This window comes from Prenolepis imparis, unplaced genomic scaffold (genome assembly GCF_030444845.1).
Source record: "Prenolepis imparis isolate NDT839.2.m4 unplaced genomic scaffold, iyPreImpa1.0 SCAF_12, whole genome shotgun sequence".
In the NCBI taxonomy this organism is placed as follows: domain Eukaryota; kingdom Metazoa; phylum Arthropoda; class Insecta; order Hymenoptera; family Formicidae; genus Prenolepis; species Prenolepis imparis.
This window is the reverse complement of record NW_028141170.1, coordinates 7,217,200-7,242,022: the sequence shown is the minus strand read 5'-3', so window position 1 is coordinate 7,242,022 and position 24,823 is coordinate 7,217,200. Positions and strand designations below refer to the sequence as shown.

Below are 24,823 nucleotides of genomic sequence, written 5' to 3'. Positions count from 1 at the left end.
ATTTCGCAGAAGGATTAAGCCCGAAGGGGGGAAAAAACGAAATCGATAGAATTGACACGAATGCGGTTCGCTCGACTTTTGTCGGTATACATATTCAGATCTCATTGTCAGTGCGATAAGAATTTGATTAAGCATATTTCAGATGAGACAGGGTGCTATATCACACACGATATCATAGAACAGGTAGATATTTCCGATGCCAACAATCTATGCAATCCAGAAGAAATGAAAACGCAATCTCTCTTCTAGCGAGTTAAATCGGCCTAAGTAGTCTAGTCAACTCATCAACCCGACGGTAGATGGTACAAGAGAAAAGATCCATTAACGACTATCCCAAGACAATCGAACAAACAAGTTTGTTATGCTTCATTAGCTTTTTTCCTACCTGAATTTATATTTTTATTTCGTATAAAGATATATATATTGTATATCTTTATATAAAATAAAAATTATCATTAAATATTATTTAATCTAAAGCAAGATATATTGTGAAATATTTTTTTAACATGCGCACATGCCAAAAGTATAAATAAAACAAACACAAGAAATATTTCTCGCAGCACATAACATATTTCAATGAATTTATATTTCATAAAATACGCAGTAATAACTACTTATTGTATTTATCTATTTCATAATTTGTCTTTACTCTATTTTCTCTTAGTCTGTCTCTTACTGCATCGTTTGACTTATTGTTGGTGAATATTACAAGGGATATGATAGTATCTTATTGTGTGTTAAAGTTGATATTATTCTATAGATATTACGCTCGCGGTGCACGATATCTCTGAAATAGGTCGCCAAACTTTAATTCTTATAGAATTCTTTGCCGCAAACAAAAAATGTTTACAACTCGAAGTAGAAGAATAATTTTTGGCCGTATGACCTCTCTTTATTTTCAAGACGATAGGTCACTAAATTTTACAACTCGTTTAGTGACTTATACTCGTTTTGAAAATGGGGAAAGGTTGTAGGATCAAAAATTATTCTTTTACTTCAAGTTATAACCTTTTTTAAAATATGTCACTGAACTTACAAGCGTATATTCATAAAGTTTAGTGACCTATTTTAAGAATATTCCGTATAGTTATCCGATTGCTTTTGGAATTTGGTGTCGCGCTTGCAAAAACGATATTTTTTTCAGCCGCGGGAAACAACGTGATTTTACGTGACGCGGCGATTCGATGCGATGATTAAACACGCGAGTACGATTAAGTTCCGCGATGCTATTTTTAACGCCGGATGACTGGAACCGGTCGATGGCGCGTCATCAACATCTATTGCCAGAGGCAACATCAGTATCGTCTTTTGACAAATGGCATATAAACACTTGATGAAAACGGCGTCAAAATATTTAATGTCATCCATTGTTCAAAGATTTTAAATAATTTCAGTTTTTGCTCAATTAATATTAATTACTTAATCATATTGATTTCATAAGATGAATGAAGAGAAGAAACGTAAAGTTGAGATTGATAAATCTGTCTTGATTCTATAAATTCTATAGCAGCAGTAAACAAATTAAGAAACAAGTTTAAATGTTAATTAAAATTCAAATTATATTTCTCGATATATCGATACATCGAAATATAAATATTATACTTTTTTAAATTTAGTTCATGCTGTAGAAAGATCCAAGTAATTTTTGTTGTTTTGGTCTCTTTGAAACTATAAAGATGACACTGATCAACGAGCAAAAAGAAGTCACAACACGTTCGACATATTATCATGGAAATTCTCGAGGAAAAATTAACAGGAATCCCCGCTGAATCGCCACTGATGTCAGAGCAATGTCATTACATAATTAACGACATAATAACACACGCGAAGCGAAGGCCTCGGGCAAGCTACGCTCGAAGGAAATCCCGTCATAATGAGAAAGCAGCGGCGATGCGTTTTTTCATACGCGAATATTAACCCGAAGATACAATACAAATTGATTATGAATAATAACTTTATGTAATATGTATCTATAAGTGTGGCTATTGTTTATAAATTTCTTTTACCGTTAAGGAGGATTTTAAGAGTTTAAAATTTAAGATTAAGAAAAAACTTGGTACAAAATTTTTTTTGTTTTGTCGTTCATATCTTAGGTCGGTTCTCTTCGCATTTTGAAGGAAAGAATCTTATTCCCTAGTTGCGAATTGTCAAAATTTTTTACGAGTTAAAATTTCACGAAAACGCATCATTGCACAGCTGGTCGATATTTATACCGGAAGAGATTCTTCGTCAATAAAATAGGATCTCGAATTGTCGGAGTAAACGCGATTATACGTGCGCGTGGGATGTGTTGTATATCTGCGATTCAGACAGAGTCCATACACTCTCGGGTCCCGTCGATATTATATATATATAGACACAACATGTCGACGTAAACACGTGTTCGCGTTCGGGAATAGGTATAGTCGGCCGAAGAAAATCATCCAACGTAGCCTATATTTGCGGTAAGTCGATGCGTAATAGAAAATACGTTGCTTTGCGTCACTGCTCTGACACACCTACGATTTCTACGCCTCTAAAAGCGCACCTCACCAAAGCCTTTAATTGCCTTCTCACCATCTTTTGTTATTATACGACTATTATACGTTATGTGTATACGGTTATTGCAAGGAGGGGCTATCTCTAAACATTTGCCGCTTATTGTTTAGTCTCGCTCGCGTCAAACGATCAATCACTTCCCAGAAATACAGAAAGATAATGTGATAATCTTCTCATCGCAGTTTCTTCTATGGTAAATCATTACGGTATCGTTGTTACGCGACGATAGTTTTATCTTCGTAAAAATTATAGACGTGAATAAATTATCACTTACGTTTGGAGATTCAAGAAGAAAGACAACGACCGAACTAATCCCAGAATAAACATTGCGAATTAAAGTTCAGATGTGATGTAGCGTGATGTAATTTGAAAATAATGACGTAAATAAATAATTAGAAAATTTTTACGTAATAAAAATATTACTTTTGATTTAACATTGAAATATATTAATGTGTATATTATAGCTATGGAAAGAAAAAAATTATGTCTGTCACATAAATTTCCGTTTTCATTAATTACGTCAAAAATAAATATCATCCCTATATCTCTAATTTCAAATTACAGGTGAATTAAACGGAATAGCCGCGAGTATTATTCGACGATCGATCGATCGATCGAAAGGAAAGTCGTTTTGCCGAAAGCGAGTCTCATCGTGAAACTGTGAATCCGTTGCGAGAGTTACATAATCGATCGATTGGCGACTGGATACCGGTAATACCGGCACCAATCGACCGTTCTAACATCGATCGAAATGCCATATCTCCTCGCGGGAATATATTCCATGGGAAATTACTCATGTATCGGCAGCCTAACTGCAGGTGTCATTGCTCATTTATCAGACACATACGTGTTTAATAAGTGTGTAATAGGTGTTTAATAGGCGTTTAATAAGTGAAAAACTTGTTGCCGTATGAGACATGAATTTTCATATGGGCGATTCAATATTTATGCAAAACAATTTTCAACAAATTTTACAAAAATTAAAGTCTCGTTTAACTAGAAAAATATTTTAGTATATCGATTAATATCGATAAAGATGCATATTCAAAGTAGAAAATAAAATATCCGGGAAATAATTCTGAATATTATATTCTCGAAATTAAAATTTCGAGAATTTTAATTTCTTTCAAACGCTCTGATCGGGATCGAATACCGATCAATAATACTATATCTGCGATCTCTTTTTGCCACGGTTTATGTTTTCGCGATCGAGCAAACTGCTGATCGCGCTCGGAAAAATGTGATGATCGGCGCTTTCGCTGGAAACCAAGGACGTGGCGGTCGATGCCTCCCGTATTTGGTGATTCTGATGTCTGATGATAAACAGCGATTGCGCTTAATGCAATTATGATTATGCTCGATTAATTAAATTTTATTAAATTAGTCAACAAAGAGCGACTCTCTCGATATTATGAATCCTTGAAATTGTCAGAATGCGCCAACATTATATAGTTTATAGAAGCCTTGGCCCCCCCTTAACAGCTCCATAATTCTTTTATCCTTTTCACATCGTCTTCTCAAAATCAATTAAATCAGATGGATTGTATTTCGACAGTCATTTTGAGAGTTACTTAATTGTGCGAATTTCTTGTTATTTATCTTTTTCATTTTCGATTATTGCAAATGTGATGTCCATTGCTAAACTAACATCGACATGCAAGGCATCATTGAGAGCCACTGCGATGGCGAGGCTTCCTAAACAATGCCCGACTCACTTTCACTTTGTCCCCACCGTCATGTCGGCGTCGCTTAGCGTCGTCATCGTCATCATCGTCGGCGTCATAATCGCTTGGTTACGCGCCAAGTGTAACACGCTTTCGATAACAATTAATTACACAGAAAAAATGCACGTAACGCGCAATTGCCGATGCAATACATGCGGTAAAAGTGCACGCGCGCGTTTCTTTTTAATGGCACCGAATCGACGTGACAGATTCTTTTAGACTAAGAAAACATACACTTCGGGCATAATTAATTATGAATTTAATTTTGTAGCATTGCGTTTTAGTCGCCATTTTGACGGCCTAATACGATCCAATGGCATACATATGTATCATTCTTGCATATACTTATGGTTTAGTGCGAGTACACTTTCTGTTACTTATAGAACAATAAAATTTAATTAATTCGTTGAATGTTGATTACATAATATCACGTGTGCTGTATTAATATGCTTATATTGCGTTTTATATATATATATATATATATATATATATATATATCTTTATCGCGTTATTTTTAACTTGTTAGCACATATATCGATTTGTTAATTATACTTTTATATCATTCAGTAAATAATAAAATTGTTACAACAAATTATTCAATAGTTCTATCTATAAATATTCATCTTTGCTGTGCCAAAAAAAGCAATATATGCATGACAAAGATAGATATGATGTTTGTAGGACGCGATCGAGATTTGCAAGCAATGCGCAATTAACGGCACTATCATTAACCTTTCCGATTAGAATATTCATCGTGCATTATCTGGCACAATGTAAAACGGATATCAACGTCGAAGCATATGGTGGAATTGAAACGAACGTAATTAGATTCAGAGAAACAATTGTATTAAAGAACAATTGCATATTCCATAGACAAAAAGGGACAAGAATTTTCACAAATAAAAATTTAAAAGTTATTGATGTTCGATCAAAAAGTACTAATATAATTAAAATTCGATTTCTCATTAATAAAAATCTGATTTACTTAAAAAGATTCAACCAAGAAAATTTTAAAAAATTTAAAAAAATTAATTAATCTAGAATAAATAAATGCACGAAAGAGATGATTACTTGACAGGGACCCTCTGTAATAAATTGATCTAATGTAACGTTTTGAAAGTGCAGAATTTATTTCACCGCCCTCGGCGCGGAACACGAACCGGGAGGGTAAAGAGCGCGAAAGATGAGGGAAATGATAGAAATTCCCATGCGACTTCTACACGGGCGGATTTTATAAGAAATATCTGGCGCCGTTTCGCAAACCGCCTCAGCTGGATTTGCAACGTTCGCTCATTGTTGCGCGAACTTTTGTCGAGCGTCGTCTTCCACGAGGCGCCGATTGGCGGGCGCAACTAGATCGGGCCTGGGAAGATTGCAAAAGAAGGAATTCTTAGCGGTCGGCCAACAATGGAGCGGTCGCGATCGTCGAATCCGCTCCAGATTCGCGCGCCCGGGAGACAGCGGGGCCCGCGCGAGCGTTCGCGCGACCCGCCGCTAATTGCCGTAATTAATTCGCCGCGGTTTGCGCGTCGCACTTTCGTCCACCAGTCGTCCCTCTCGATTCTAACGCGATAACGTGATTGAGAATGCGGACGTGATTAAAAGCGCGACCGCGACGATCGACTGCGCCCGCTAAAAATCGAACATCTGATTCATCTCAAATTTAAATAAATATTGTTGAAATGTATAAAAATTTCGTAAGATTTGTTCTTAAAAAAAAAAAAAAAAAAAATATTTAACTTAATATTTAATGGAAGATTGTGGTATCCAATATTTTTTATCTCAAATATTCTTTTCATTAATTATTCGTGTGGAGATATTAAATAATCAATTGCAACTTAAGCTGTTAAATAATGTCGGAGAAAGAAGAATAAACATATTAAAAATAAAATATTAGCCCTCAAATTCATTGTTTCTACTTTCCCCTAAAGAGAGAGAGAGAGATTCTCCTTTCTAACTTATAGATCTCGTCTAACAATAAATCGTTTGAAATATTTTGATTGTATCTCGAAGGGAAAAAAAGTCTGAGATTCTGTGCTCTTCTTCTCGACACCAATTCATTTTCTGCGACACACCATATATCAAGATATCCGGCTGTTATCAGCATATCTCGCACAGTTCTCGCGCTACTCTTTTCGCCCCTCTTTTCGTTCTCTTTGTTTTTCCTCCCGCCATAATATTCTGCATGGCGTTTTGTCCCGGTTACTCTAGCGGAATGGTGTCAGTTACATAAGGACTCCTGCCGTGCCCAGAAGTGTCAGAGAGGATTGCTAGAGAGGGAGCTCGTCCGTTCTAGAGGGGATAAACTGAGAAAAGGAGAGAGGATCCTCGGCGAGCGAGTAAAAACGATCACACGAGTCAGAAAGAGATGCATGAAATAGAGATTGAAGGGAAGAAGTGAGAGGTCAGAGAAAGAATCGGATAGAGAGAACTCTATAAGAGAGGGAGGCCCAATGAACGAGGAGACTGAACGAAAATCGACCAATTGCGAGTTGGTACCGCCATGGTACTTTTTAAGAACCACCGTGAGAGGGGCGAAGAGGTGAAAAAAGTGAAAGTTTGCACCAACGCTACGAGCAGTCCTCCATCCCTTCTTCTTTGTCAACCCCCGTCCTTCACTCTTCCCTTCCACAATCGATGCTAGTCTCTCTTTCCTCCTCTCCATCTCGTTCAACATTCGCTCGATTTTCAGCATTTTTTTTTTTTTTCTAGACGATTGTCATCTGCGTCACGTTTGATTCCAAGTTTCTTCTTCGAGAATAAGATTAATGTCCTCTATGTTCACTTTCTATCTGTCATTGATTCTTTTATGCTATCGGCATGGATGATTCGCTAACCATTACATATAGTATCTTATAATGCTAGAGAAAGACTGCACCATCTTTTAACTACATTTTTTTAAACAATATAATATAATAATTATTTATTATTAAGTTGTTATTTTTATAAAACTTATGTGTAACAAAATACTTCAATACTTATGATATTTTAGGAAAAAATCAATAAAGTGCACTTTATGTAATGCTGTCATAATGTCATTAGCTATATATATTAAAGTCAAATGCCTGAGATAATATTTAATTTTCCACTCTTTCCATATTACATAGATGGAATGTAATTCAACGATATAAAAAATAGGCAAAATTTCACCACATGAGGGGATTATAAAAAAACGACGATATGTTTTCGTATTCGTGTGTGTGCCTTTCCCTTTCTCAAGTCGAGGTCATTTCGCGAGCGAAATCGAGTAACGAGATCAACGCCAACCTACTTCCGGCAGACATGCGGGCTACTCAGTAACCGCGACGTGCGAACTGTTTGTTCCTGTCAGCCGAGTGACTTCTCGACGAAGTCTCGGCATCGTCAGCGGGGCAGAGCGAACGAACGAACGACCACGGGACTCCGGCGCGGCGCCCTCGATTTCACTTTCATTACGAGGCCGGCGAAGCGCTTCGCTCATTCACTCTCGTCCGTACGTACTTACGTACATACACGCGTGCACGCGTACCGATATATATGCAATCGAGTACATGCATACTTGTCCCCTAAGTTTTATTTTTGTTATCAAGGTCTCGTTATCGTACGTAAAAATAGATATGCGCCCTCACCGAGGAGGAAATCCGTGCTCGACGAGAATTGAATCTCTTTTTTAGAAACAAGTCTCGGAATTTCGATATCTCAGAGTCGGAATGCGAGAGACAAATACTATCGTAGCAAGTAATAACAAAAGGTTTAAATATATATATTTATCCGTTTTTTTATCAATATTTTTCGCATTAAGGCATTATCCGAACGAGCCTCTGAAAAGGGTGCTGAGATTTCCTTAATTATGAGAGAAGCGAGATCCTCGGTTTCGCGAGAACTATAATGCATTCGAAACACGCTATTAACAATCGCGGATGCCCTTCTGTTTTCGTAGTAGAAAGGCACTTTCTGGGTTAATGGCGCGCACTGAATTCTAAATAGTGCTTAGAGCATATCGATTGATACGCGATCGTATATACTAACTGTTGATGCGCCAACAAAGACATTTAAGTCTTAATTACTTTAACCGAGTTAAAGTTAGTTTAGCGCACCGTAAATCTATCCAATGGATTATCCAATAAATTACTTCAAAAAAATCTTATTGTTAATTTAAAATTCTCTCTGTTACGATTTCATTCTTCTGTACCATAGAATTTGACAATTGTCATCGAGGGTAACGAACAATCCTTTGCCAGTATGCTGAAAGTGGCACTTTTCGCCAAGTAATCTAAACATCATTGACGTAATATCATCAAATTCGCGGGTGTCGCAATCTAATTGCAGATTGAAATTTTGTGCTAGCTACAGCGTTAAATTGGGTTCGAAGAAGACTGCGCTTGGAATAAAACTTATAATACTATGTAATATCATCTTCTATAGTGCTAATAAAGAAAGTTTAATATTTACAGTGGTTTCCTATTTTTTTTACAGATATTTGATTTCCAAATAATCTTATACTATTAATCCAGAATACACTTATGTCATTAATAGCTTCTTAATTATATGATTTATTTATTTAATTATACATATATACATATATGCATAACTTGATTTGAAAGTCACAGAGAATATGCTTATTGGTTCAAACTTCAAACAATTCTCATCTATAAAAAACATTTCCATATTACTGCAAACTGCAAGAAAACTACTATATTTTTGTTTAGCTCGATTCATACTTTGTACAATTGTCGTACAAATGTTATTGAAAGATAATCAAGAAAACTAATCTTCTTCGATAATATGTCTAAATATTTATCTCCAAAGTTCCAGACTATCACAATAAAAGCATATATCTTGTGTTTGAGGTTCGAGCACAATATTGACTTCCAAGAATTGGATATATCTATATATATATATATATATATATATTTACAGAGAGAAATATAAGTTTTCTATATCAAATTCGATAAGAAAAAATTCTATCCTCAAAAAATTTATAATTTATTAAACATATCTAATAATTATAATAATCTATTTAAAATAATTCTACAGAAAAATTATTGTGTAAATATAAAAAATACGGTATAATATTTTATTTTGTTCATGTGAAATAATAAAATAATAATTACTTTTAATCTTCAAACGATTTGCTCAACGTTTTAACAAACGATATTTTTTATCGAAACATATTTAGAGAGCAGTTTCAATCTTCTGTACGTTGTCTTCAGATAACAGTAAATTGTTTCACTGCGCGAAATTTCAGTTATCAACAAATAGTTGGCAGTAAGTCTTTTACGACTGTTGAAACGGAAATTGTTTTAGGTAAACCGAGTGCTGAGCAATTTTTATTATTAGCCATGTATGCTTTTTTAAACATTATTTTGAACATTCTTAAACATGTTTGAAAAAACTCGTCTCACACCCAAGCATCTGACTATATTGAAATATTACATATACTTATGTAACAGAAACAATTATAAATTTGACATGTAATATTCTTTACGTTTAATATTCGCTGACGGTATTAATTAATTCATTTGCAAAGCGTGGCATAACGACTAAAAAACTACTAACTAAAGTAACTCTCAAGACATTGTATGGAAACATAGTGCCAGCGAACGAATTCATTAAGACTGCTACTCCAATCTTTTATTCGACTTGAACTGTCGATATCGCTATTGTATTAGTCAATAGCGAAGCATTTGTTTTGAATGGAAATACCCACTGTTAAATTTCAGGGGCTTACATGTTGCTCATTGTACGATCAACATTAAAATGAACATTATATGACGATTAAAAGAAGAAATCGATATGCCGCAGCTATGTATATTGCTAATCTATATATCTACATATATTTAATAATATTATTTAATAATAATATAAATATAATATTCGGTATTTCTCTCTTCAATTATATATATAATACAAAATCAAACAAAGATTCTATGATTAATTAGAAATGACCCAAAACAAACATCGTCCTAAAAATTATTTTTGAAATGAATAGATTTTGTTAAAGATGAAACATATACATATCGAATTTTTCAATATAATTTAATTATTCAAAAAATTTAAACTTGATTAATAAAACTCGCTCAGAGAACTCTTCTAATAAAATTAAATATCAGATATAATTATTAGTATTTATAGTTTACGAAAAACATTTATTTAAGAGACATAAATTATTAAAATTTTATCGTTGAAAAGTCACACTGAAGTGGATGGCGATCGGACAAGGGAGTCCACGTGAGATTCTTTCTAATAATAAAACCAACAAAAACAGGATCCGTGCCTAATACGGCGTGCTAACGTTAGAAGATGGAGAGAGGGGGGGGGGGGGCATCGAGAAGAATCGACATAATCGGTGAAAGTAACGTGCTCACTACCTTGGCCTTAAGTTAACGGATAAACGAAGTACGTACAAGCTGGCTTAACGGCTGTATTCCATAACGGGACATGTAACATAACGTCACTATATCGCTTTTACCGCAGGCGCGGACACTTCGCATACGCGAGCCCGCCTCAATCAAAATGAGTTGGCTCGCGAAACAAGGTTCATACATGCGATTCGTTTTCAGCTTATAGTATATATTTACTTTATTTAAAAACGAAGGTCAAGGACATCGTCGTCGCCGTCATCATCAACAATTAGATGTATCTCTACTATAAAGCTCCCCCTCCCCTCAGAACGATTTGTAGTATTTTATCTTAGAGAGATATGTACTATTACTAAATAAAATATGTGAAATGAGTATAACATGAAGCGTAAACAAGAAAAAAATAAAAAAATCATGAAGAGAGAGAGCTAGACGAATTGGTGAAATGCAATTTTATAGTTCCTCAATTTTTTTTTAATTGGCGCTATCTCTTGAACTTCGAAATTTAATATGACAAATAAGATGCGAGAAAGAGAAATTAAATTAATATTTGATACTGCTGAAGTTGAAAGTTTCTTAATCACAACCCGTCATGTCCCACCGTCTGACTAGTAAGACTGTTTCCACTGATTAGCAGTCCTCTCGTTTGGATTGTCGTTCAGAAAGAGCAATCCGATACGTGCAATGCAACCGCATGCATGATATCTACAACTATAACATCGACATGTCGCTAGTAATGCCGTAACCTTGACTCTGGCTAGCCAAGCAGCTGGCTGGCTAGGCCAGGAATAAGCTCAATGCGCGGTTACCATGTTCCGCTGCTAATATTAGCGAACGCAGTCGTATGTACTACGAGTGACCGAATGACCGACGCTCGTGCTCGTTGCATCCATCTCACAATTTCCTTCTCGGAAATCGCGATCTGGATAGAGAATAATCAATCATGAAAACGATGCCAAAGAAAGAATTAAAAAAAAAAAAAAATGATTTATTGCGAATAAATCGTGAAAGAAAATACGCGGGAAGAAACTATTAATTCTTAAGTGCGTAATTTTTTTTTAATACACATCGATATAAAAAAATAATAACAAAAAGAGTGAGTATGTATAAGATATTTTAGTTATAGATAAGTTTGATTTAAATTACATCGAGATGAATTATATCACACGAGATAATTGTTAATCAGAAATAGTAGAAACAGTCTCATTAGTCAGACAGTAAATTATACATTTTAAAAAATTAGATAAATTACGTAAAAATAAATAACACTTTTAGAAATAATTGATTAAAGCAAATTAAAATCGAATAGAGTATAGATTATCGAGAGTAATATATCAGGTTTATCTCAAAAATTCATGAATGATATGGCTCTCAAACAGTTATCAGATACAACATATATACGTAAAGTCATCCATAGCATTAAAGTATTCATATCACATGTCATTAAATTGCATACATAACATCTGATGCAGTTACATAATAGACGCATAATAGATCTCCCCTCATTAGCATACAAAAAATATTCAAGAAATCATTATCTATTGTGATAACAAAAAATATTTTCCCTACGCTCAATATTTACAAAGAATATGTTGAAGGAAATTAACATATAGCGGTTGTTTCTGTGTAGAATAAAACGAGTCGCGCGACAACTGATGTAATGGAATATAACTTATATGCTGATATATACATACAAACGCTTATATATACGCATTTTACGAATGGAATCGTCGGAAGGTCAAAGGACGTCGCCGTCTCTGCGGACCGACAGAATATATCTGCTAATTATATTGTCTTATGCTGCACATAATCTATCGCTCATTACGAACAAAGGTCAAAGGTGATTTATTCGATCATATTTCTGTTACATTCCTAAAAGTAATATTATATAAATTTGCAAATTTATCTCTGGTTTATCCGAATTTCTGTGGACGTATTTGAAAATTAACATGCGCGTTAATTTTCATATTTGTTGTATAATTAAAAGCCTCATTATTCAATACAATTTACTTGCTTCGTTCATTAAACTTGCCACAATTATTTGATATTTAAAAAAAACGTGGTCGAAGACAATTTTAATACAGTTATTTTCCACATCAATTTTAGCAGGCGAACTGTTGTAATTCATCTGTTATGGGTTTGGATGTTGAACTCATCATTACAGACTCACCATTACATTGATAATAATGTCTTATCAACCAAATTATGGAAGATTCAATATCTCGTGACATGATGAGGCACAAACAGTCTCTTCTACCGTCAATAATATTACCACGCCCAGTCTTTTTGTTCGCAAATGACTCACTATTAGATTTGCTAAGTATATGTATATATATATATATATGTATATGCGAAACAAGAAACGGATTAAAATACGATGCACAGTAATATTTGTTTTGTTTATAATTGTAAATTATAATTGATATTTATTCATACAATTATTTAACTTACAATTAGATATTTCTTTTTTTATCGCGATATAATTTTTTCTGAAGTTATATTCGATCGAAATTCATACGTGACATAAAATATCTTGAGAGATGCATCAAATCTCTTTTTTATTCCTTGCATTGCATATACATCGAAGACGTTCTGAGTCATGTTAGGTAGAATCGGATAAAATATGATATAATAGCAAATTAGATTATATACGCTTCATTAAATAATTCGTAACGCTGTTGAATTTTGTCAGAAAGAAAAATGTAATGTGTCAAAGAAAATTCTTTTCTTTTTCTCATCAAAATGTACGTATTTCGAGTTTTGTCAATCTCATCTAATGATTATCGTTTCGTTATTATCCTAAAATCTCATCGCGCTACGTCGATTTGAAATGCATCGCAAATGCATCTTCCTGAAACGGATGGCTGATGTAACCTAAGGAATACTTTCCAGGGACATCGATGCGCGCAATCGACGGCAGTCGCGAAGGGATGCGTCGCGACGCGGGGCACAGAGGCAAAGATTGACCCCCGAAGGGGGGAAACCCCGCAATACGACGCCTTCGTCGGCTCCTCGCAGGCTTTATCACGCGAGTTATCGCTGACGACCGCGACGACGATAGGCGACAAGACGAAGAAGAAGGGGCACCTCGCGCCGAAGATTAAGAGCGCCGAAGAGAACGAAAAAGAGTAAAAATACGGAACGATAACCCCCAGGGAGTCGCGTTATTACTGGAAGCTACTGACGCAATGGAAATGAGCGATAGGCTTCACAGGGGGTCCACGTCGGATCGTTGTTATTGCCGTTTTCCACTGCCTGCCTGTTGCCCCTACCTCCCGCGAATGTCCCCCGCACTACCCTGGGATCCCCTGGCGACTGATAAACACTCGTCGCCTTTGAACCCCTTTTCTTCCGCGAGATCACGCAACGTGCATTTTATTGCGGAATTATCGTGGATTAACGTCAAACGTCATGTACGCGATCTCTCTTGACGATGCTCGATGATGAAATTTTGATACTTAATTGCTCACTGTCTTCTTATTGTCACAGTGAATTCGGAAGTGTCTAATACGGAAGAATCTACTAATAAAGAAAGAAAGAAAAAAAGACAGACAAGATACATATACATCTCGCACTTTAGAATTTTTTTCAAGCGCAAGACGCTTTGAATTTTGATGTCATTGAGATAATAATATCGAAAAATGTGTTTTTTTATATAATAAAATATATATATATTTTTCTTCTAATTTTGAATGCGCGAAAATGCATGAAAATTATATTACGTTTAAAAGAAGAATAAGACTTAATAAGAAGAACATAAAAGACAGCTTTAATAATATATTGATCAAATTAAGTTTCTATCATGTTTGTATCAATTTCTCATTCCGCAATTATAAATGTATCTTGTTTATTCTCTCTCTATTTTCTAATAAAACGATATAGCGATAACGATACTTGGTGTTCAGTTTTGTTGTTCTTTGCAGATTATACGTATTATATTTTCCAGCATTACGATAATCATATGATACAGTCTAAATCAGTCCACGTGCGAATAATCATAATTATACAATAACATTTGTATTTACCAAGATTTCCGTTAAAGAAACGTGCGTCAATATGTATTATCTGCGACGTAATATGTCACAAGCAACATCATATCAATACAAACGCGAAAATAAAGATATCCAATCCTTGAGACAGCATTTACTAAATTAGTTTTCGCGATATCCCTTAACATATATACAATAATATTAAACTTTAAATAACTAGATTAAATCAAATATTTTTTTATTTATATTAATAAGAAATTATTTTCGCGCAATATTTATTTTACAGCTAAAATGTAATTATAAAAGTAATGAGAAATCTTTATAATTTATTGTATAATATATACGCAATAAATTAATCTTGTTAATAATTGTATCCGATTAATAAGTAAATAATAATCAATTGTAAGCTACGTTACGATTTAAAAATGAGTAACATTTAATTTGCATAAGGAAAATCGGTTGCAGGAGATACAATGGTATATTTTTGGATAAAAAATAAAAATGATAATCTCGTGCTTCCGATAATTCTTATCCGCATTGTATGATAACTTTCAGCCTGAATATAATTAATCGTCTATTCTCTTATATCGCACGCTCTTTTTACGTCTGCACTTGTATCTTTACTTCACGCCTTGACCCAAAGCATCTACATATATCGAATTCGTCCGGTGATTATGTTCAAGCGTTTACTAATAATTTCCAGAAATTTTTGGATAAAAGCTGACGAATTTAAAGAACATCGACAAGCCAACTGTAGAATTTACGAACACGTGATACGTTGTTTATTTACGACGATTAATATTTCGTATCGAGACTCTAACTTGTTGAAAAAAAAAGTTTATCACCGAATATTCTGCTGCATTGAGTAGGCAAATACTGCTACCGAAACTAACTGCTCAATCTCTTCCTTTAACTCCCTAAGTCATAGAATGACGTTTACTAAAATCTTGTCGTGCCAAACTTTTAGTTACGTGTCGATGAAAATCAAATCGAATTCCAGGGAAGTCCTAAATTCGCATTGAAATGGAAAGTTGGCGGAATTTAGCCGGTTACCCGATGCAATTATTCCAAGAATGCTTGCTCGTGCAAACGATGACCATACAAATTCCAGAGAATCGGAACGCACTCCGACCCCTCGATCCGAGTCGCACGCATATGTACCTCATCGCTCAAAGTAGGTTACGGTTCTTGCCGTTTCCTCGTAAAACCCCCTACGTGCATACTAGCACACCTACTTTTATGTAGGCCCACTCCATGCCTACGTGTTCCTCTTGTACGACGTAGGCATATACATATATATACGCTTGTGCACGGTGTGACGAGTCAGCACCGGTTAGGATTTCGACATGAATCTTGAGGTATTCCCTGATGTGGCTACCGCTAATCGAAGGCAGCCACTTCGCGTCATCGTCACTTCGATTGTCCTTGACGTTTAAATACAATTGTAGACACGAAGTATTACGTGTCCCATTGTATTGTATATTGATATCTTTATTTGCATTATTATTTCAGCGAAACCGATTTTTTTAAAACTCTTCCGCTTTTTTCTGTTTAAATGTTTTTAAAGACTTAAAATATGCTTCCGCCAAAGAAACTAATTTTTATCCTCTGAATGTGCGATATACAAAATAAATTCTGATTAGTATTTCTTCTGCAATTAATAGTTTTAGCGTTCGAGATACAGTTTATATAAAAAATAGAAATTGATATAATAATGATCTTGATGAATATTTAATTAGATTATTATCTTATAAAATAGTATACTGATATTTTCGTTTCAGCCAAGAATTGCGAGGAGAAGTAATTGAAAATGATTAATTCAGCGTTAATTAGCGATCATCGCCTGCCCTCTCATTTTCAATTCCTTCTCCTTCTAACTCTCTTGGTTAAAACGGATACCATTCTATTTTCATTTTCGTGAAGTGGAGCGAAACACTGCGTAAATGTACGTGTATTAGAGTCATGCAGGTAAGTAGCGCACGCCGTTGTTATCTAACAAACGGCGAGCGCACGAGAAGCGGGCGCTTCGCGCGATGAAAGGGAAATTCTGCCTTTTGCCCCGCTTAGCGATCCGCAGAGATCACGATGCGGTTCCGGTCGTTGATCCTAAGTATTCTCCCGCCGAGCGGATCAGCTGCAGTTAACCCTCCCCGGCGCACACTATTACTTGTACTACTACTTTTCTCGGCACCACCGCTCACCTTCACCTCGTCTCTTACTCAACGATCGTGCGCGGACCCCGGGTCTCTCTACCCCCGTTGCGTAATCGCCGTGCACAATCATTACCGAGTCGAATCGTCACTCGAGCGGAATAAGTGCGCGCTGGATCGAAAAGCCGGCGCATTAATCGAGCGAGCACCGGCTGTGTGTCGGGTGCGAAGTTCAGGATGGCCAAAGCGAACCCGTGACATTTCGAGTAAACAATCGGGCTAACTCTCGAACCTTGATTGAATCTCGGTTCTTCATGTTCCAACAATGCCTACCAATACGGAAGAATGCAAATGCCTTTTACATAAAAAACGATAATGAGAGCAATTTTGTGCATTTAGAGAGCGTTTAAAATCATAAGATAGAAGCCTTAAGAAGCCTATATATTATTATCGAATGACAAAGAAAAATGATACCAATTGGAGACTAGTTACAGTCGTGCAAGCGATAAGCTTTAAAATACTTAGAATATACGAAATTAGCATGATGAGCGCAATTTAAGCGTCCACTCGCTGCATTTTAAAATGTAATGCAAACAAATTATTATAAAACGAAGTTGTTTAAAACATTTTACGTGACAACACACTACACAAATGTCACGGTCTGCCCGTTATCGATTTGGGGAAAAAAAAAAAAAAAAAAATAGCTTTTCCTGTTTCTTGCAGTTTTCGAAAATTACTAATGCAGCGTATTTACTCGTGCTTATGCGGCTCAGGGTTAAGATCGTTATTGATATCGCAAAAGCAGCGTCGGCATCGCGCGCTTATCGGGACTCGTTTAAGTGCCAGCTGTCAAGGTCTTATCATTTTTCCGCGTGTTAGGTAGTAGCTCCTCAGGCTCGCTCGTATATCGACTGCAAAAAATATCAGTGTTTTCACGTCGACGGTTTCGCATCTATATCGCCGTTGACGATGGCAGCCTTGCGTCCTTGCATGAAATGAACGTTGAACCCTGATGTCGATGAGAAACGCGACATAGCACAGCCTCTCGACATCTCGCGATTTCTCGTGAATAATCCATCGCACATATTGTCGGTATCTATAAAACCGATTACTGTTCGCTCGTGTGTGTATGTTTCGGGTCTCGATATAATGATAATAGAATAATGCGAAGCGCGTTTAAATAATGACAGTACAAATCGTTCATTACGACCTTTCGTAGAAATTCATTTAAATTAATAATAGAAGCTATAATTATTCTATTAATCCATCATGCGTGCATCTTTTCTCTTTCTGATATAAAAATAAATGGGCAATAATATAAATTAATAGGAGGATTAAATATATATCATCTATATCTATTTATGTATATAGGCCTGAGTATTATCATTCTACAATATCTCGTAGATTATCTCATCTTTCACACTTAAAGAAAACTGTATGATAAAGTTGCTGATATACTAAAGAGCGAAAACCCTAATCCTATCAATGTAACTTTTCAAAAGTCAGTAGCAGAGATTGTTGATTTCTCTTGTATAAAGAAACAGTTGAGAAGTTTTAGATTTTAGTATGACAAAAGTATTGTAAAATACAAAAACATGTTTTGATCGTAACGTGGACCATATGAGATCATCATCAAACGCTTTCTCGTTTACTTTGCGCGATGCATATTATGCATGTTTTTCTTTAAACAAGGTCATGATCCTCCTAAAAAAACATACATTCAAAATAGGCATAGATTTCATCTCATTTCTATTATTTTTCGATTTACTTATATATTACGATAGTTAAGTTTACGATTGTCATAATAAGAGAATTGTCCTAATAAAGAGAAAAAATGTTTTTATAATTTATAAATAAATTAAATAATTAAATAAATGAGAAAAAAGATAGAAAGAGCTATGTATAAAATTATAAAACATAAAAAAGCAATCTTTACTAATATAAAACTAAAAATTAACTGTGCCTCTAACACTATTAAACACAAGCACAAACTTTGCTTTTTTTCTTTTACATCATATTTATAAGTAGACTTACGTATATGATTCAGGTAGAAAAACTTATTGAAAGGTATAGGAAGAAACAGTAAGTAGTGCTAATTAAAATTAGGTAAACCCGACGTACCATACAATCCTAATTTAAGCGGCATTAGTTTTAAGCTAATTATAAGTAAAATAATGGTAAATCCTCGATTGGAAAATCGAGAAATTTCCTGGCGCAATCTAATAAAATGAATTGTCATTAATCTCTCAATTCTGTATTGTGTAATGCGATCCAATTGACGTATGCGAGAAAGCGAAGAAGCGATTGACGGTTTGACAGAATGATTTAAAGCGTGAATCATCTCGACTTATCGAAATCTCGCGTGGCACTATCGACTTATGGCGGCTCTCGAAACCCGCACAAAGATGTATCTAATTTAAAACGTATATCTTATAATGTATTGCGCGGATGTAATCTCCTAAAATCTCACGATATCTTTTCAGAGATAAACGATTATTCAGATATTTTTTCGATTAAATAATTTAGTATTAATTGTGTCAATAATTGCCTATGAAATTTTAAACGATTTCAATAACTTGAACGTCAATATTGATCAAAATAATAGCTCAATTTATATGTAAAGATTATACAAAAAATACTTTTATTTATAATTATTTATATTTATATTGAGAATCATTATTTATGTGAATAATGGAGATAAAATATTAGTCTTTTTTATACAATTTTTACATATGTATTTATGTAAATGAAAATTAAAATAATCATCATTTAAAATGCTATTAACATATTTGAAAAATCGAATATACAATGTTAGTTGATCTTCCTGTCATTTTTATCAAAAATTCGCCTCATTATTTAAGAAACTTAATTTAATTTTCTCAAGTTTTTATAAAATTCTTATTGGATTCTTTGTTATTAAAAGATAATTCGAAGATATCTCGCAATTAAATATCAATGCTTTCGCTAATTATAATCCAATTGACGACAATGACAATGACGAGGAAAGCGGACGAGAATGATCGTGCGCATCGTTATCGTCAATGTGTTCTGACAAACATCGGTTAGTCGCCCCACGTGATAATATACAATTGTTATCATGGATATACAAGAATATCGACGTATATGAATGGTACGATGGTAGCGTCGACCAATAGGGCTCGTCGTCGTGGTGCCTTACCCCCTTACACGTGACCCCACGAACGGTTACTACGTCATTATCGTGGCTCTGACCCCGCGGGGGCAAAATAATACGTGATATTTAATAACGCGCGTTGGCCGACCGAAACAAGCCAACATATTTGTTGCGCGGGCTATCGAAATGTGACGTGCCCTCGCGGACCGATTATCTCGACGTGCCGTAAATCATCCGATACGTGGGCCGCCGCGCCGCTTTGCCTCCACGTGGCGAGACGATTTAGGGATGATTATAACGCTAGCTTTCGATTCATACAATGGGGATCAAGCCGAATCTGCTAAACACTCATTTTCGTAAGCTGTACGAAATTAAAAACAGATTTCATGTGTATATATAAAAGATTGATAAGTATTCTTAATTATACATCTTACATCTCGTTTTCAGATTCTAATATTCAATAGCAATTCGAATGGAGAGTAGACTTATAAAAAAAAATATAGAATTGCCGTAAAAATCAAAAGTAATATATGTATATGTATAGTATTTTTATACTGTGTCACACATAAATATATCTAGATTTTTACAGCTGTTAATATTTTAGTCAAAGAAGAAAAGAAGAGAGGAAGAAAGAGATTCACCAAATGATGAATCACATCTTCGAAGAAGAAATCAAAGTCATTGTATAAAAGGAAAATCAATCAATATAGAGAATATCTATCCTATGTAAATCTATTCTATATAAATCTATCCTATGTAAATCTATCCTATATAAATCTATCCTATGTAAAAGATGGGATATTTTTAAAATAATTATAAATAATATCAATTATTAATTAATAAATAATCACTATACATTTTTCTATTAATTAAAAAATATATAATTTTGCTCTTGTTAAAGAAACAAAGTTTTATATACCGCAATACGATTACAATTTAATACCCTATTAATTTCCCTATTAATGGTTTCGATGTATTATTATGTAATACATTTTTATTTTATGAAAAATGAATAAAATCACATTTTAATCACTATAGAAATTCATATTACATGATTTGAAATATATCATAATACCGTATAGATGCCGCTATCATACGAGATTGCTTTGAAATGATTTTCTGTATTACAAGGCAACGCCGGTAAAATTGAAATCGTGGACAAATTTATCATTTCTATGAATATTTTTTTAGTATTAAGTAAATAAAATTATAAATAATGAACAATTAAACCTGAATTCAATCACAATATTAATTTTATTTATTATAATAGATACCTGAATAGCGCAATTGCTAAGTATAGATAATAATATCATAATAGTTGAAAAAAATTGGATTTTATATAAGAGATATAAAGAAAATTCTATATTATATTACATAATGTGTAAAAATAATCAAAATTAAAAATTAAAAATTGTTTTTGTACAACATCTAATTATGTTCTTTTAATTGGATGTTATGTTTTAATTTTATAAAATTAAAAGTATTAGGATTGTTTAAATTTTTATAATTTTTGTAATTTCCTGCAATTTCCTGTAATTTCATTAAAGCAAGTGACATGATACTTTATTCTAAGTATCAAGTATTCAGTACTTTCAAGTTATCTACTGAGTCTAGTATCAAGCATCGATATTTTAGGCATTCTCGAACAGAGCGTTTCAAGCTCGATATCTGTATTCTGGATATGTTATCTACTGCAAGAAGATACTAACGAGAGAGTCAAGGATGTATTAAAAAGATGGAGCATGTGGAAAGTACTTTAAAATTTGCTTTCTTCGCGATAGCAATATCGATAAAACTCTGTGTCTCGTGTTTAGTAACACGTAAACGTTTCCATTCGTTACCAAAAGGAAATTGTTCTTTCAAGAGTTTTTAATGTGCTTTAAACAAAGCAAGTGGTGGTAAACGAATTCTTAAAAAATCATCTTTTTCGCCTGCAAAGGTAAATTTTTTCCATAATTTTCCGCTAATACATACTTGGTCTATTTTTATTTGTGAAACAAATAATTAAGTTTTGGTTCTCCGATTTTATTACTCGTGAAATGAAATAATCATATAACAAACTCGAAGCGTATTTATCATGAAAACTTTTAAAGTGTTATCAATAACTATACCGGATTTTAAATGCCTACATGTTTCTAAAATTAATTTAAAAAATTCGAAATATATTGAATATGAGATTCTTACAAAATTGCAACTTATGGAAAATATTTACAACAAACAGAGAAATTATCTTCCTTTTCATATACAATAAATACAATGTCTTTATTACTACACGTCACTTCAATTATTTATAATTTACTTTTAATTTTTTATAAAATAAAGATATTATAGTACTCATTCTCTTGCAAAGTTTATTTCTAGCGACAAGTTATTATATAACAATTTGACGTTTCGTGCTGTCACGAAAGAGTTTAAAGTTATAGTTATATATACTTTTCAATTTACGTGCATACCAAATAAAATATCGTTGTAATAGCAAAGTCAAAAGGGCGAATTTATCGACGACGATCGAATTCCTTATCGCGACTGCTGCGGGCGAGCACAAGTCCCACAGGTGAAATGATCAAAGTTTACTAGACGCCGCACCACTCGTGCCTGTCCATGTCAATTTTCGCGTAATATGTCACGTAGAAGGTACAGAATTGCTGCGGGGCGTCTTTGATCTTGCAGCCCGTCCCCTCCGGACTTTGCCGTGCCTCTGTCCACCTTCCGAAAACCCACCCTTCGAGTCACGCGCCACGTATGCGCCGAGATAAGGGTGGCCAAATCCAATTTTATTGTTTGCACGCTTAGGCGCAGCCGAATTACACGATTGTAAGCGTAACGCCGAGAAATTCGCCTTTCTCCAGCGCATCCTGCAAGCAAGGTGCGAAACTTTCTCTCGCCTCGTGCAGGAAAATTTCGAATTTTATATTTAAATGTGTGTGCACGATGCTTCACATGAATAAAAGTGAAGCGTACGTTCTTAGCATAAGTTAGAAACAATGCTTATACGTAATTGTACTATGCAATTTGTACTTTTCATTACTTACATATATTTATATATCTTTACTTATATTTTTCAATAATTACTTTTGTAAAGAAAAACAGAAGCATTTGTTATCCATATGTTCTATCTTATTTTCGTGTAATTCATTATTAATGTATTATCGAGCATAAATTTCTTTAGAATTCACTCCAACAATGGTAATATTATTCGAAGAAAAATGCAGAAAAAATAGCAAAAAAGTGAAAAATATAGTTTGTGTCGAAATCGCATAATCATAGATTGACAAATCTAAATGCAGTCGAGTTTTTCGGCAAACAAAAATTTGTAACCATGTTGTGTTAAGAATCTAAAACAACAGTAAAACTTTACAAAGATCCACAAAGGAAAGTCTGAGATACCGATCCGTACTCGTAGCATCCATAGATCATTCCATTGTACTAAAGGGGGTGTGTACACACACATTATAACAAGAGCATAATGGCAAACGCCGATGTGTACACACAGTGGGACCGGTGGTGACACAGAATGTGCGGTGTTTGGTCTCCATTAATTTCGGATCGACTGGATGGTTACTGCAGGCCACCTCTCATATCTCTCTTTTTTTATGGAGCCATATGTCTGTCGTCCGTCGCGTCCCCGCGCTCATTTGTCAGTTTGCGATCTGCCGATCTGTTGCGATTTGATGGCAGCAGTCAAAACACATGGATCGGTTTTTATTCGCAAACTACAAACTCACCGCGCACGTTTCCGAATCTTATTTTAACCGAGAGAAAAGCAGCTTTTCATTGCGCGAAATTGTGAAAACACATGATATATAGCTTTTCGTCTGATCTTCTTAAATTCGCAAATTTTTCTCGCATTCGTGATCATTCTAATATAACAGACTAATAAGCATTCATGGTCATATTTGTTGTAAAATAATTGTATAAAAAAATAACCGAAAAGATCTTTATAATTATTTTAAATTTATGACTTTATCTAATTGCAAAAAATATTGCGAATAAAGGAAGCGTCCAATGATTGATAAATTAAATTTAAAATTAGTTGTAACTGTTCTAGCCATATATCGTCTCAAATAACATCCAAAATCCTCTCACAGTAATGAGAATAAAACGATACATCCCCCTGATATCGATAACTCAATGAAGCATCAGACCGTATCGTCGTCTCGCGGGCGAGAGATCGCGTAATGTACGGATAGTGACGTAGAAAATTACGGTGCTACTCTGCGAAAAAGGAGAGCCAAAGGAGGGTTTGCATAGCGCAAAGGCAGGGTGAGCAGGAAATACCGAAAGGGCGAGAAGGGTACGGGCATCCCCATGGCGCGTATAATATCAATGGACGACTGGGTGGCGATGATCGCGTCACATTAGCAGTCGAGCGTTCTATGAGCCACTGCCACACGATGTGTGTGTGTGTGTGTGTGTATGCGCAGAAACCCGCAGTGTATATGTATATATACATATATATTCCGGCGCGGTGGCGATGTGTCACTCCCCAACGGCGCGGTGCCTTCGGATGTAAAATAAACGACACCTAATTATACGCGGGCCGTCTGCGTGAAAAGGGCCGGCTCGACGGTAAGGCACCGCAAGTGCGTGCGAAGGTGGCCGTCTGCTTAATGGAATTACGAAATTACAATTTAGATGGATCGTTCCGCGCGACGATATTTATGGGCGAGATAATCGCGATATTTTGGATATCATTTCCATGATATCGATACTGTCAAATAAATTTCAATTCCTCCCGCTCCAGATAATAATATTCGTTAATTATTTATGATGCTTCTTTAACCGTATACTGTCTTTTGTCTCGTTAACAATGGCAATTTGTTTTATATCACTTCTGCTCAAGTATTAATTAACATCGAGAGATCATTATCATTTATTATTTGACAGAATTTATAGTAACTTGATTTATTATTAACTTTAGCTTCGATATAATAGGTATTAACACTTA

The 24,823-nt window shown here is 34.7% G+C and overlaps 1 protein-coding gene and 1 long non-coding RNA gene across 3 annotated transcripts in view; both read left to right on the top strand.

Moving 5' to 3' along the window:
- Nucleotides 1-24,823, top strand: part of LOC145943910 (cilia- and flagella-associated protein 276) — a 108,301-nt gene that overhangs the window by 74,482 nt on the left and 8,996 nt on the right. The window contains exon 1 of one of the 2 annotated variants that reach the window (XM_083051833.1): nucleotides 21,709-21,814. The exons of the other annotated variant lie outside the window; for it this stretch is intronic. The gene's annotated coding sequence lies outside the window, so the exon portion shown is untranslated. Of the gene's footprint in view, nucleotides 1-21,708; nucleotides 21,815-24,823 lie in introns of those variants that run through there. 2 annotated transcript variants of the gene reach the window in all.
- LOC145944150 (uncharacterized) lies at nucleotides 20,018-20,782 on the top strand. Its single transcript, XR_014426624.1, has 3 exons — nucleotides 20,018-20,238; nucleotides 20,323-20,398; nucleotides 20,480-20,782. It is a non-coding gene; the product is annotated as an uncharacterized LOC145944150 (long non-coding RNA).